This window comes from Gavialis gangeticus, unplaced genomic scaffold (assembly GCF_001723915.1).
Source record: "Gavialis gangeticus isolate Ggan-Ray unplaced genomic scaffold, GavGan_comp1, whole genome shotgun sequence".
Classification (NCBI taxonomy): domain Eukaryota; kingdom Metazoa; phylum Chordata; order Crocodylia; family Gavialidae; genus Gavialis; species Gavialis gangeticus.
The window spans coordinates 49,430,269-49,443,276 of NW_017729031.1; the positions used below are offsets into that span (position 1 = coordinate 49,430,269).

Consider the following 13,008-nt stretch of genomic DNA (forward strand, 5'->3'; position numbering starts at 1 on the left):
TGCTGGCTCTTCCCCCAGCCCTGGCAGTCCCCCACACCCGCACCTGCCACCCAGGGCCCCCCTACCCAGCCCTGCCAGTGCTCCCCAGCCATGACCCGCAACCTCCCAGCCCTGCCAGAGGGAGACCCCAGCCCCTGCAAGCCACACTTACCTTAGGCTCCAGGAACCAACAGTGAGCCTGAGTGAAGCCTTGGGTAACTGGGAGCCCTTCCCTTTTCCCCTCTCCCTCCTCCTCCAGACAGGATTGGCGGTTTTCTGCCTTTTTTGCAATTAGTTCTTGCAGGCTGGAACTCTGCCACCTGCAGAGCTCTTTGCAAAAGTGGGAATCTCTGCCAAAAGGAAAAATCCATTTTTTTCTCTCATAAAGTTGGGAAATCCATGGTTTTCTCTGTTTTTCTGTAGGAAATGGAAAACCCAAATCCCTAGTTATTACTTGAAAAGAGTTATAATAAAAATGCCAGGATGATGGCTGGGAGTAATTTGAAAAAAACAAACTTCATTTTTTGGTTTGTTGGTTGTAGCTGTGCTGGTCTTGCAAAGAGCAATTTTTCCAACTATTTAGTTGGCCTAATAAATGATATCTCATCTACCCAAAGAACTTTGTCTACCTAGCTTCATTTTTAATCTTTTTAACTACCATATTCAATCTTTACTAAAAGTGGGAGCGCGATGGAATGCAGGACATTCTCCACAAAAAGGTCTTTTAGTGTTGCATTTTTTGGAAGGTAACATTAGGGGATTGTCTATGCTGGAAGTTCATCAAGAGTAGCTTTTTTGTTTTAAGTACTTCTCCTACCTTAATCCAAATGATTTTTCATGTGTAGGGTAAGACCTAACAATCTGTTCAGGAATAAAAAGAATATTTTATTTTCCAAACAGAGTGCAAGTGTCCTTGCTGAAATTCATTATGCTTGTACTTCCAAAATATGAAATCTAATGGAGATAGTGACAGTATAGAACACAAGAAGGTTTCTGAATGAGTCGCTCACCAGAATAGACTCCTTACAAAACAAACCTCATACAAATGCCTCTGCTATAAAATAAAGGTAGAAAAAGGAAAAATGAATAGGTCCCATGAAAAAAGGGATTTGAATGGCAAGACACAGAATGACACCACACTGCATCTTGAGAAATGCATTTGACAGGGAGTGTAGTTAAAGTTAGTAGCAGAAAAATGAGCGTTTATAAGGTTTTGTTTAGTTTTACTGCCCAGTGTTTTGAGAAGTACAGAAATCCATCTGAGTGTTACACATTTCACAGATCCATTGCTACCTCTAATCAGACACCAACTTTAGCCTTAAGGACTAGTTCTCCATCCTAACCTAGCAATGCTAAACCTGACAAGCTTGAATATGGGAGGAGGACCAGCAATCAAGCCTAAGGACTGCTGAAACCAAGTGAAACTTATGCTAGTCAGTCCCTGCAAAATTCATCTCTGTACAATATATTGGACCTGTTTCACCTGAACCAGGTACCTCATATTCATGATATACCTAAATATTGTGGGGTTTGTCTTCTTAAGATCTCTAAGGCTCCATCTACATTACACTTAAAGTGTGATTAACCAATTAATCACATCTTAAGTGGTCACCCAGTCACGTTCAATCAACTGATACTGTGATAAAAAGAGAAATAAGCTACAAAGTTCTTAAACATTTTGTGGAATAAAACTTTGTAGCTGCTTCCTATTCTGCTGTTAATGGAACATGTGACCATGGATACCTATGGCTGGGAGCTTTCATCAGCTGATCAGAGCTCCCAGCTGAGAAGGCCTATGTGCACCCCACAATCCTGGGAGTTCCCAGCTGAGAGGGCTCCCAGTCATGTGGGGGGGGGGGGAACAAGCATCAACGTGGCTGGGAAGCTACCACTGCTGAAATATCCCAGCCCTGGAGCACCCCATACACCCCTGCAGGCAGGAGATCACAATAGCTCCAGTATCCCACCCACACAGGGGTGTGAAGCCCACCTTACAACTGGGAGAGTGCAGCAACTATGGTCTTCCTGCCGCAAGGACTCCTGGAGTACTCCCACGTCTGGGAGCCTCGGTCAGCTGCTGGGGCTCCCAGCCACAGGAACACATGGTGCTCTCCCTCCACTGAGAGCCCCGACAGGTGACCTTGTATCCCAGGTGGGGGGGACTTGCTTCTTGCCAGTGCAGGGGAGGCCCAGGATTGGGCATGCCCTGCACCAGCAATAAGGCACAATGGGATCTAATGCACAATCCACATAATTGTGACTCCTGCAATGCATGTGTGGTATGTCAGGAGGTATAATTGTGTGGATCATTCATTATGTCCCCTTGCACCTTTACCTACACACATAGAGGGCCCTTAGATATTCCCTAATTATTGCAATGCACTTTTCTTTGGCCTTACAAATAATGCAATCCTGCCAGTCATATCAATTTAGAATGCTGCTATAAAAATCATTTTCTACTTAACCACATCCCCACTCTCTTTGAATCCATCTATGGGCTTCCCCATTTTTATTGTATCAAACAGAATATGTTTGTCTTTGCTTCCAAAGCTCTTTGTGGCCTATCTCAGCCCTACCTTTATAGTAGCAAGGAACCATTTCCCACCTCCAGTCTGCCCAGGGTGCTAGCTTCCATTGCTTGCTTGTTAGATTTTCAAACAAGCAATTTAATGCTTTCTTCTAAAAGCTGGCCCTCATGTTTGGAAAGATGTCTGCAATGCCATCTCATTATCCTCCTTACTCAGAACTTTCCCTTTCCAATTTGTACAGCGTGGTCTGGAACTTGAGATGCACTCAGATTAAAAATAGTATTTTTTAGATGCTTTTAACCTAGGATATTCAATTTAGAATTAAAAACTGGCAGTAGACATATATGGCAAGGAAGTGGTAACATTAAGTCCCTAAAACTTCTGGAAGTGAAAATAATCCTAAAAAGGAAGTCCAGTCCTGTACTTTGCAAATAAAGATATAAGTATAATCATTTGAACACCATGAGAAAGTGTCTTTGTATTTTCTATCCCTAAATTTATTTACTGATAATTGTCATGTTATGAGAGCTATGTGAATTAGAAGCATTTATCCAGATAAAAGCAAAATTCAATATTTCATAAGGGGAAGGTAATTGCTTATAGCATTGAATTCTCCCTTAAATGCAGTTTTACTATTTATGATATAATTCTTTCATTTTGTATTATCTCTTTTCATATAAAATAAAACAAATGATTTTTACTTGATGTTGGGAATTTATCTGAAGAGATCAGAAAGAAATAAGCCAACTTTTCTCAAAAGTGCTGAGCACTCAGGATTTCACCCTGAAGTCAGTGGGAGCTGGTTACTCAGCAATTTTGAAAATTAAGTAATTTATTTATGTGCCTGGAAACATGGAACTATGAACCTAATTCTAGACTTGTATTTTTCACAATCTTGGCCTTATCCCTAGGATCAGTTTTTTTTATTGAGGCCTAAAAAGCTAGTCCCAAACTGGACTGGAGCCTAATTTTTAAATCCTACAAAGCTTTTAACAAAATACTGTTTTAAGGGCTTAACTTTGATGCTCAGATATACATGTTAGCATTCTGAGAGGAGAGGTCTAAGCCATAAGCAGAGGGCAATCTCTAGCATTGCAAATAGTTATTCTTTTAAGACACTACAAAATAGACATCCTCATCCGCAGGAGACTGCTGTTTGCTATGAAAGAGAGATACTTTGCCAAAAGAATAAAATTGAAAGATCTACCTTTTCAATGTATATGTTGATTGTTTCATGTTTTCCCCATATTTATCTAGAGCTCAGTGACAGCCACTACCCAGGGTCAAGATTATGAGATATACAGTGATAAGATGGGGAGAGTATTTTATTAGATGATAATTTGCTTTCTTCTATTAACATGTCTGGTAATTCATCACTTGATGAGTAAGTATTTCAGTTTCTCCCAGTAGAGCTATTAAATTTTATTTAATCCTAGTCCACAATTAGTCAACTTTACAGCTGTGTAGAAACTTGTCTCAAGGGAAAAGCAGAAGGGCCAGTCTGTGATCACCGTCCATGACTGACAGTATTAAAGAGAAAGACTATATTCTCTGAACAAGCTCATCCTGGAAATCAGAATTACCAGACATAGCATCAAAGGGCACCTATACAAGCGTAGTGAGGCTGCTTCAACGCACTGTAATTATAGCACATCAGAGCAGACTCAATTCATAGATTCATAGATTCATAGATTAAGGGTCGGAAGGGACCTAGAAGATCTTCTAGCCCGACCCCCCGCCAGGGCGGGAGAACAACAAAAGACCCCAAAAAGAGAAATGGGACTCAAACGAGTCTGCTGGAGTATGGTAATTACCGCGATGCAGTAGACTCCAGTGTCATGTGTATCAGCATCCCCGTGCTGAAAAATGGTGGTGAGGGTGCTTTAATTCAAGCTCATTCAATGAGCTTTAGTTAAAGAACCCCACTGCCATTTTTCAGCATGGGGTTGCTGATACATGTGATGCTCTGGGCACTTTAATTAGAGCAGCTATTGGACCTGTTCTAATTAAAGCCCCACCCCCACCCCAATTCCTGGGCTAGGGAAAGAAGCTACACATAAACCAGTTTAGGTGATCATAAAATGGTTTAAACTGGTAACGGCTCAGTGCACATAAACCAGTTTCAAAATGGCTGAAACTGGATTAAGCTAGACGTGACTGAATATAGTATCAGACTTAACAGAGTTGGGCCAAACCAGTTTATGAAACTTCTGCCCCAGACCCCTTCCTGGTTCAAGTTAAATCACAGTCCCCCAGCATCCCAGCATGCTTTGCAGCCCTGGGCTGGGATGTGCTGTCTGCTCCAGAAAGCAGGAATGGTCCAGTCTCTCTGCTCCCCAGCTGGAGCAGCGAGGGCTGGGTGACAAGAGGTGAGGGGGGCAAGCCCGGCTGGGGATGCAGCCGAGTCTGCAGGGGGAGGGGGGACTTGGGTGTGGAGCCAGGAAGTGGGGTTAAACACCCCTTCCACTTCCCCTGCTCAAACTTACTGCTGGTTGTAACTGTGGACTACAAATCCCAGAAGCACCTGGAAGCAGGAAGAGGAAGTCATGAGCAACCCTGTAGAGTCCTGCTGTTGGAATTCAGGATTGCAAATCGCAGGACCTCATGGGCAGCAGGAAGAGGAAGCAGACATAGTCAGAGAGCTGTGCTCTAGTGCACCCTGGCTTCTGGCCTGAGCCACTACAGGCATTTGGCTGCATTTCTTGAATCAAAGGTAAATGTCTGTTCACTTTTATTTCTATTTAATCCATGCAGCTTAGATTAACCTGCAAAGACTGAATTGATTCAGTCTCCGGCTTTTTGACTGTCTGTACCTAGCCCTGGAGCACATGTATAAATGCCCAAAGAGATTGCAGACTGCAGCTCAGGAACTCCAATAGCAGAGATGCAGGGTCCTCTGTTTGAAAAAACTTAAAGAGGACTTACCACTATGCATCAGCACAGTGAATCTTACAAAACACTAAGTTCACTGCTGCTTGTCAGAATCTTTTGCAGGTGTCAGAGAGGAAGTAGTAATGAAACTGAGAAGGAACACATCCATTTCACCCTGCTGTGCTCTACTCTTTGTGTGAATGCAGATAAGGATATAAGGGCATGGGTAGATTTAGGATTTTGAAAAGTGGGGTGCACATGGTGTGGCACCTCATCACATATAACACTACACTTCTTTCTTCAATTAAAGTGAAACTAGAGGCTTTACCAATACACTAGGAGCTAGAATGAAATTATTCAGTTTAAACTCAATAAAAAACAAATATTTCTATTGGAGTGTACAATAAATTGCTAGATTATACATAGCATTTAAAAACACACAAACTAGACAAAAATAGTCAAAAGATATTGTGTCCTGTAGTCATTATAGTTAAATGCACATCCCTAAGGACCAGCCAAATTCACGGTGGGAGTGGGGTGCACAGCAGCTCCTTTAATGCTGCAGGTTTCCCTGTGCATCCCCCACCATTGATTGGCAGGGGGGCTCTGCTGCTCACTGATTGCTCCTGATTAGCAGGGAGGCAAAAAACAGTTTTAAATATTTTGCCAAATGATCCTAGGACCACCTGGATACCTTTTCCTTAACATGTTTCCTGCTATTGTAGGAGCGAAGGACATTGATGTCTTTGTCTCTGTTCCTCTCTTCTTGTAGCAAATTTATTGAGGGATTTTTTTATACTGCATTGCCTAAAATTATTGTGGAGCTTTGAGGGATGTTTTGTATAGGAGGAGTTGGAGTGGATGATCCCATTTAACTTTATGGAATAAACATATATTACGTGGTTGACTGAAACCAGTGGGTAGTGTATTTGATGGTTGGGATGGTCTCTTTAGTTCCATGTTCCTATGTTCCACCATTCTCAAGAATCAATTTCAATATTAAAATAGATTTTAAATAAAAGCAGTTCTCTTCATTGGACTCTAATTGAGAGTGGACTTAGTACAATTATGTAACATATACTATTAATGTCCTACAAATGTTAAAAGCAGTGGGCTGCTGCTTATTTCATGCTTAGTTTAACTTCCTATGTAAAGCAGATCTCTCTGCAGGAATCTGTTGGCATATATACACATCCTTTTTTTTTCCAGTGATGCGCCAGAGATCTGCCACTTTGGAGCAGACTCGATTAATCAAGTCTGCTCCACACACAAGCTAAGCTGAGCTGCACTGCACCATGTGCAGCTGTATGATTGGTGAAATACATGTCAGTACACAGAAAATGGCCATGGTGCACTTTTGAACTAAAGTACCTCCAAGGTGTGTTAGTTCTAAAGTGCACCACCACCATTTTCTCAGCACCGATGTGCATTTTTCCTTCAAAAAGCCTGTTGCTGCAACTCATGGCTGTGTAAAAGTACCTTGTGTGGCTTTTGAATCTAGGGCTGTGCGAGGCTTCGGACAGAGCTTTGGATCCGGAGAAGCTTTGGACACTTCGGGGTCTGAAGCAGCACATCTGGGTTGAAGTGATGGCCTTGTTTGGCTTCCCAAAGCAGTTCGGAGCTCCCGAAGAGCTTTGGAGCCGCCTTGGAGATCCAGCCATATGGCATAATGGGGAAACAATAAAATATCTATAACTTTGTTGGGTTTTGTCCAATTTGAATTAAATTTTCAGAGATAGTAGGCTCTACAGATAGGATAAATCCTCTCAAGTTTCAAGAAGATCAGTATAGGGGCTTGGGGGGAACTGTACCCCAAATTCTTGAAAGCAAGACTCCTGTCATGTCTATGTGTTACAACACAGGGGGATCAAGGCTGCAGGGGTGGTAGCTCCTATTGAGACCACAAAGCCTGCCAAGTTTCAAGAAGATCGGTGCAGGGGTTTGGGGGGAACTGCCCCTCAAGCTAGGGATAAGCAAAACTGGTGCCATGGGTGCTTGTGGGACTAATTGTGTCTGTCTTGGGGCGGGGAGGGGAGACACTGCTGCAGGCCTGCTGCTAAGCTGCTGTGTTACCAGATACCAATCAATCAATCATGATTCACTCAGGGACCAGGGACTCAGGGACCAGCTCAATACACAGGACCTAGCTACTACATAACGACTTAACGAGCATCAATGAGCACCTACAAAACCAGGAGAGGAGAGAATCAAGACAATCAACTGCCCCAAGACAGAGACAGTCTTGGCACCAGTTTTGCCTGTCAGCAGCTAGGGGTGCAGGGCCCCAGGACCTCCCTGCACTGATCTCCTCGACAGCTGGCAGGCATCACAGCAGGGGCCACCATCCCTGTAGCTGTCACCCCACTGCGCCTTAACACATGCAGTGTTACCCATGGCACAAGTTTTGCTTGTCCACAGCTTGAGGGGCAGTTGCATATTTAATAATACTACTTCATACTGTACAACACAGATTTCTTATAAAAGAGAATCTTCACAGCCCATTTCCAGCTTATTCTGTGCACTTAGGGTCAGGTATTCCAAAGTCCTGTATATACGTACCTAAAGATGCATCTCACATTTAATGGACTTTACAAAAATCTGAATGTAACAAGAGCGAGGCAGCTAGGCAACCTACTATGCACCCGTCTACAGCTTTGCCTACATTTAAAACCCCATCCTCAAACTGGCCGTGGTCTATGTAGGAAAAGTCAGTATATGAAGCTGCACCCTTGAATGTATATAGTATTCCTGCAGTTGGTTATCTGTGCATGTGAACAACCAGTTAGTTTTCTAATTTGCAGTTTGCATTCTTGTTTAGTTAGTTTGCAGGCACATTTGTAGATCTGTTTGTGTAAGAAATGAAATAAGGGCATATGTTGATTTCAATCTGATTGTCTATATTTTTTTTATACTGATCAGCTAAATAACTATTGCTTTTTAATGATATTTTGCATGGCTTCATAGACAAACCCATTATGTGACAAAATGTGTAGCAATTTAATTTGTTATGAAAAATTCTATAGAAGTGCCACATATTTTACAGAAGTGCCAAACATGGTTAAGAATGTTCCTTTGAAATGTCTAACATAGGATGTTTCTCTACCAGGAATAATAGGAAAAAAATCTAATGCTGTTTATGCAAATTGTTAATTTGTTTTCATTACTTTACCTCCTGTAGAAACTTCCTTTATTCTTTCAGATTACTTTTTTATGTTAGTGTCTTGCAGAATTTCCATGAACATTTCCAGTCTATGTAGAAAAATCTACCTGCTTACTCTTAAAATAATGATGTTATTGGCAATCCTAATTAATTTTTTATTTGCCCATTATTAATTTGGAATTGTAGTATTGGTAGGAATTTATTTCAAAACAATATTAGGACTTGAAAACTTTGCCTATTTATGATAACCTGCAACTCTATAAACTTCTGACTTTACCAATCAGTCAGTAAAAAATAAACACAATTTGAAACTAAGACAAACCTACATTGAAGGTAAGTTCTAAATATATCCAATCTACCATTCAGAGGTATATATAATAAACATTTAAGAAAAAAAATCTGAAAATCTCTTATGGAAGCTCGTCTCAGTGAAGTATTTTTAATGTAGCAGTTAAGAAGATATAGACAGTTCTCTGTTGCTATATCTATTACCATGTATTTCAGACAGCATACACTTCTTTATCTTCCTTTTCTGAAAATACATTTTTTAGATTGAATTTCCTTCCTGCCAAAAATGCTTTATATTGAAATCTGGCTCTTCTGCATCCACTTCTGTTTAATCATCTTCTGAATTATCCTAGTTTTCAGTAAAAAAAATTGCACAAAAAAGTCTAATTAAATCTACCATAGATCCCTTACACTGAGTTAAAATTGAGCTGACTTATCATAGGTCTTTTTTTTAAATCTCTTTATTCATGTACTTGCTATCCTGATCCTATAAGACCTGAATGATCTAAGAGAATTATTAAGAAATTAGCTAATATTTGGAAAATAAGTTTCTAGCCATTTCAAAATTTAGAGTGGTACAACATACACATACACACACAATGTATGACATCCCAAAGAAATGTAATGGAATAATTTATTGAGTACTTTGAGAAATTCTAATTCATATAGCTTTTAGGCATTGCATGAATTCTGATCGATATATTCTTCTATAGGTGTCAAAGGTAATGCATATCTATTATTACTGTATAGGAGAGTTTTGAAAATTAGTTAATATAAGTATCATCATTTAGAACAGGGGTTTTCAACCTTTTTGGATCAGTGTACCCCTGGGGGCCAGACATGGAGCAGGGTACCCCTGGTGGCTGAATGCGAAGTGGGAGGGATGGGAGTGACACGAGGCTGAATGTGTGAGCTTCTCCCGCCCCCCATGTCTGGCTGGGTGGGCAGCACCTGCACAGCAGCGTGGCATGATGCATGTCAATGCTCCATCCCTGCCTGCCCATGTGTACCCCCTAGGGCCTTCTTGCATACTCCTGGTTGACAACCCCTGATTGAGAATACACAGTGCTGTAAGAACTTATTTTTAATATATTGTACTGTAATATTTCCCTTCCACTTTCATTTCCAGATCTACTAAAGAAACCCTTTCTTTAAACTTTATCTGTGTCATCTTATCCTGAAAGGTTGCAACCTTCTTCTAGACTTTATGTTCATATGTAAATTTATGATAATTTGAAAAAAATGTGGCTAGACTGTTAAAAGTATTAAAGGAAATCAAACATCTTATTCTGACTCAAACACTGTAAAACAGGGAATAAGTAGAAATAAGTAGAAAATGGTATCCAAGGAGGGATGAGAGAATTCAAGTGCTGCTTGTGAGTAAATTTGGAATATTCCCAAACTCATTGGTTTAAAATGCACTTTTTAATAGAAAAACTTCTGGAAGCTTCCCTAAGATAACATATTTTACTTAGAAAGTCACACTGTTGAAATTTAGGTCGAGTCATCTCTGACCAATACCAACATCAAAAATCAGTCTGAGAGAGTCACAAGAACCTCTAGATATCCTCTTAAAGTACTCTATCTGATCTTGATATTCATGCAGTATTTGTTGGTTTTTATAACAACTAATATAAATAACAAAAACATCTGTTGGGAGCAAAGAAAGAGACTATAGAGGGACCAGCAGCAGAAGGACTAGAGTTTGAATCAAAGTTTATAAAGAAACAAAGGGATGTCAAACCCTTCGGGCCTCGTGGCCTGGATGACGTGCTGGGCCAGTCCATGGCCTAGATCAGGAACCCAAGGAACATGCCCCGCCCCCTCACGCCCCACCTGCCAGAACCAGTGCATGGACCCCTCCCACCCCCAACCTGTTCTGAGACTGTGCCACGTGGTGGGGGGCAGGAGGTACATGTGTGGTGTGAGTTCTGAGCAGGCTGGCATGGGCTCCAGCTGGTCCAGGATCTGTCTTGCATGTGGCACCCTTCCCCACCACACCCAGTATGGGAATGTGCTGTACTCTGCATGGAGGAAGCCACTACATGCAACACTGATCTTGGACTGAATGGGGTGGCACCATGGACAACATGGAACCGCGGCTCTGCATGCAGGCCTGGTCCAGCAGCGTGTGGGTCACAGCAAAGTGGGCCAGACAGTAGGGCTTCAAGCCCTATCTTTGATACTCTTGTCCTAGAGGGGGAGACAGAGAGATTTTGGAGTAAACAATAAAGCTTGAAAACAGAAACTGAGGTAGAAACTGGACTTCTGCTTCCAGCCAAACTAAGGAAGTAAAATGTAATGAAATAAATAAATATGGAGAAGAATGGGACCATTGTCATAAATGAGAGGAGGATGTCTGGTAAGGTGATAAGAACCTAGGAGAAGAAAACATAAGAACACTTTCTGCTGGCAGAGAATGAGGAAGATGGGACAGTGGTTGGATAGTACCTTGCCTGGGGAATAAGTAAAGATATTAGTTGAGAATATCTTATCTAAGTGCAAGAGGCAAGGATTTTTGTCGTTAGAAAATACTATTGATGGAGCAGAGTAGCATAGTATGAAGGTGTAAAAGGACATTTGGAAACATAGATATTTGAAATGCTGAATTTCTGAATTAGGAGCATGGACACCCGTAAAGAGAATGAAATACCCAGAAGGCAACAAGGAAGTCTGAAAATGCGGAAAGTGTATATAAAGGTCATGAACAAAGCCAGGACCTGGGTGTGGTACATATGGGAATGGCAGAACATAACAGTACGGAAGTACTGGTAAGGAGAAGACAGGGTATAGAAGCAGAGTGTATGGATGCTTGCTGTGTAATGGGAACAAGTAGGAGAATAATAATGACCTAAAAGCAAACCAAGTGAAATGAAAATGTGATCTTACAGAGGGCCCTCAAATGAAAGAAAGTGAAGATCAGGAAGCAGAGCCACCTACAGAAAACTGCATAATTTAGATCAGTTCCACCTTGGAATGTGTGTACCTAGCCCAACACTGCTCAAGACCAGCAGGAAGTCAGCCACCCCTAGTTTCAGCTCTGCAGATTAACGTAAGCAAAGAAAATAAATATGGATCATGCAACAAAATATAACATTAGAGCTCAGTTTAGTATTGGACAAAATCAAATAATAAAATTGTCCATTTATACACCACATTCTATCATGTTTCCCATTCTGCCAGTGATTTATTGATTTCAATGAAAATTCCAGATATGGAAAGATGGTATGATGAGTTATAATGTGGGTGGCCTCAATGATTCATTAGTCAGGCATGTTTAAATGATGACAAATGAATTTAAAAGTCACATTCAAATGTATTTGGGGACTTGGTATTTTAAAATCACCTCAACTTCTAAACAAAAATACTAAGTCACTACATCCTTTCATGTTCCCAATTATTTCAGTAGTTCACATTAAGTTCTGAAACTTTACACCAAACATGAATCCATGTAATATAAAACAGTAAGCTACAGCAAGCTATAGGAAACTAGTTTCATGCCAGAGTGATACAATACTATGATATAATTAATCTCTTTCTTGCTACTTTTGTGTCTTATGATGTCAATGGATCCATTCACTGTGTATCCAGCCCATGAAGCCGTTTTGCCTGTTTCCAGCAGAGGCCAAGGATTTGGGGGTGGGATCTACTGCTGAATCCCCTGTGATGGAGCCCTGATGGGCATGTGTCAGTGGGTCAGCAACAGGTGTGTTAACCCCCACACCACTTCTTGCCCCACCATCATCACTGCTGGGTCCAGATCCAGCCTGAGAGTCACTTTGCAGTCTGCATCAGGCCTGTAAAGAGCTTCATGGTCTAGATCCAGCCCAAGGGTGCAGGTGGGTTTGAAGTATAGCATTCTCATTAAATTATATTAGCCAACCATTAGCTTTTTCAAATAAAGATAGTATACATATTTTTATTGTTTTCCTGGAGTTTCCAGAGAAAGATGTGAATTCGACCTCAGTAGGAATTTTCCTCCCTCCCAGATACTGCCTGCACAATAATGTGAATTAACTATGAATTACAAAACTAGTACCTACATGATAAAGTGAGGGCATTCAAAGTTAAGGTTTATCCATCTGTCTCTGACCTCCTCTCACATCCAAATATTGCAGCAAGTGTTGAAGATAAGCTTAGCTGCTGGTGTTAAAGTAAAGAATCACACAGCCTAGGCACAAC

At 41.1% G+C, this 13,008-nt stretch overlaps 1 protein-coding gene across 6 annotated transcripts in view; it reads right to left on the minus strand.

The window, feature by feature from the left end:
- Positions 1-13,008, minus strand: part of LOC109301517 (sodium channel protein type 1 subunit alpha) — a 231,210-nt gene that overhangs the window by 208,202 nt on the left and 10,000 nt on the right. The gene's annotated exons all lie outside the window — the stretch shown is intronic.